The sequence below is a fragment of the Aquarana catesbeiana genome, linkage group LG04 (assembly GCF_042186555.1).
Source record: "Aquarana catesbeiana isolate 2022-GZ linkage group LG04, ASM4218655v1, whole genome shotgun sequence".
Classification (NCBI taxonomy): Eukaryota; Metazoa; Chordata; class Amphibia; order Anura; family Ranidae; genus Aquarana; species Aquarana catesbeiana.
In genome coordinates this window covers 320,086,281-320,088,999 of record NC_133327.1, presented here as the reverse complement: position 1 = coordinate 320,088,999, position 2,719 = coordinate 320,086,281, and the positions used below count along the sequence as shown (strand labels likewise).

Sequence of the window (2,719 nt, the reverse complement as noted above, 5' to 3'; positions counted from 1 at the left end):
GACCAAATTGCGGCCTTACAGATTTGAGCCACGGAGGCTTGGTGATGCACTGCCCAGGAAGCACTAACATCCCTAGAGGAGTGTGTTTTGATTTGAGAGGGTGGAATCCACCTCTTTAACCATGAGCTTGAACAATTACTTGTCAAATCTATTTAGAATAGTAGATTTCAATGCTGCCTGTCCTCCTTTAGGACTTTCAGGCAACATGAATAAAAACATCCGTTTTCCAAATCTGAGCAATCGCCTTTAAGTGTGCTCTCACCACATCAAAAAAAAAATGTAGTGATTTTTCTTCCAAAGAACAGGGTTCTGGAAAAAGGACGGTAGAACAATATCCTGGTTTACATAAAAACCTGATACTACCTTTGGTAAAAAGTTAGGATGAGGATGCAATACTACCTCATCCTTGTGAACAACAAAAATATGGCTCTTTACAAGAAAGAGCAGCCAATACTGGTACCCTTCTTGCAGCAGAAAAAATAGTTTCCTTGTCAAAAAAAGGACCAAGGGAATATGTCGTATCGGCCCAAAAAAGGCTGTTTTGTAATGCCGACAAAACTAAATTCAAGTCCCAAGGGTTCGGGAGTTACTTAACCGGAGATTAAGCCGAGTTACCCCCTGAATAAAGTTATGGACCAAAGAATGCGAAGCAAGTGGTCATTGAAAAAATACAGATAAGGCCGAGACCTGTCTTTAGAAGCACTCAAGGCCAGCTTTATTTCTCACCGCATCTGCAGAAAAAAATCAAAGACTCTACCTAGACTTATTTCCTGGGGTGCAGCTCCTGGTTTCACACCAGGAGACATATGTTTCCCAGACTCCATAATATATAACCATGGAGGCTGGCTCTGCATAAACCAAGGTAGAAAACTACCGAACCTGACAGCCCAGAGTGTGGGCCTCAATAGCCAAACCGTTGAATTTATCGTTTGTAAAGTAGGATGGAACTTCGGACCTTGCGAGAGAAGGTCTGGCCGTGAAGGTAGGGTCCATGGGTTCCCTACTGCCATCTCTACGATCTCTGCATACCAAAATTTCCTGGACCCCGCTGGGGGTCACAAGAATCAACGACTTCCCTTCCTGGTTGATCCTGTGAAGAAGTTGTGGATGCAGGCAGAATAGGAGGGAATGCACAAATCAGTGAGAACCGATTCCACGGGAATAGCAAGGCATCCGTTCCGCATGTTCTTGACACATTCTTGACACAAAGTTGTCAATCTTTTTTGTTGATCCTGGCCACAAACAGATCTATGCCTGGGATCCCCCATCCTTGACATATTGACAGGAAGATATCAGGGTGAAGGAACCATTCTCCCAGGAAAAACTGCTGGCGACTCAAGTAGTCCGCCTACCAATTTTCTATTCCTAGAATGAAAACTGCCGATAGGCAAAGTACATTGTCTTCTTCCCAAGATAGCATAAGATTCACCTTTCTCTGGGCCGCACAACTTCTTGTGCCCCCTTGGTGATTAATATAGGCCATTGTATCATAAACGGATTGACTCCTAGCAGGACAATACCTTAAACTGACATTCAGGCCCTCAGAACCAAGTGTTCTGCCTGAATTTTTAAAATGTTATTGGGCAAGGCCATTTCTGAGCTAGGCCACTTCTCCTGGACAGCTGCCTCTTTCAGGACTGTCCCCCAACCTAACAAAAAAAAGGTTGGCATATGTTGATACTATTTCCCAGGTAACTGAAATAAGGATTTTCCCCTATGCAGATTTTTGGATGTTAACCATAAACTGAGGCTCCGGCGCACTCAGCCTACAGCACCTGGTATTTCCAGGTGGTCTTTCATCCGGGTACTAACCAGGCCCGACCCTGCTTAGCCTCCAAGATTGGACGAAATTAAGCGCTATCAGGGTGATGTGGCCGTAGACTTTGGAGTCAGACACATTGGGAATATAGAGCTTGAATTCTCTGTTTCAACTGATAGGTTACTGCTTTGCAGCAATCTAGAATGAGACTGAGCATAAAGAATGGCCTCAAATGAAGCCACCATCTTTCCCAACAACCTCACGCAAAGTTGAATAGGAGAAAAACATCTTGCTTCGACTACCTAGATCAGTCCTTTATGGCGCTGATCTTAGCCTGGGGTACGAATACCCTTTTCTGGGTGTACCTATGATCAGACCCAAGTATTTTCTTCATGTTTTAAAGAAGATTCCTCCTAGGTTGAGAATCCGACCTAGATATTCCAGGTAGTCGAATGTGGTGACCATACTTTTGGTCTAAGCGGGCTACCGACTGGTCTAACAAGAACAGATCGACTAGGTAAACCATAATTGTTATACCTTGGGCCCTCAATCTGGCTAGAAAAGGAGCCAGAACCTTGTACCCGAGGTGTAGCAGCTAGATCGGAAAGCAGAGCTACGCACTGAAAAAGAAGATTTTCCACTTTGAAAGAAAATATTACTAGTGAGAGAGGAAATAGGCAGATGGAGATATGCACCTTCATGAAAAAAAGGGAGAGATTATATTCAGCAATTGAATTTTAGATTTTTGAGATCTAGAATGTCCATTTGGATTTAACCAAATCCCAAGCTCTTACATGGGGCCACCATGAACACTTTTTGCCAAAAGGTGATCCAATGCTAGAGAGAAAGATTTATTATCCTCGATCCTTAGGAATGTTTTATCTGAGAAAACGAGGAGACGGAAACTCTTGGAACTCCAGTTTGTACGTTGGAGCTATTGAGGAAGTCCCCCATTCATCT

At 43.6% G+C, this 2,719-nt stretch overlaps 1 pseudogene; it reads right to left on the bottom strand.

The window, feature by feature from the left end:
• Nucleotides 1-1,763: 1,763 nt before the first annotated feature.
• Nucleotides 1,764-1,882, bottom strand: LOC141141668 (5S ribosomal RNA; annotated as a pseudogene).
• Nucleotides 1,883-2,719: the final 837 nt, after the last annotated feature.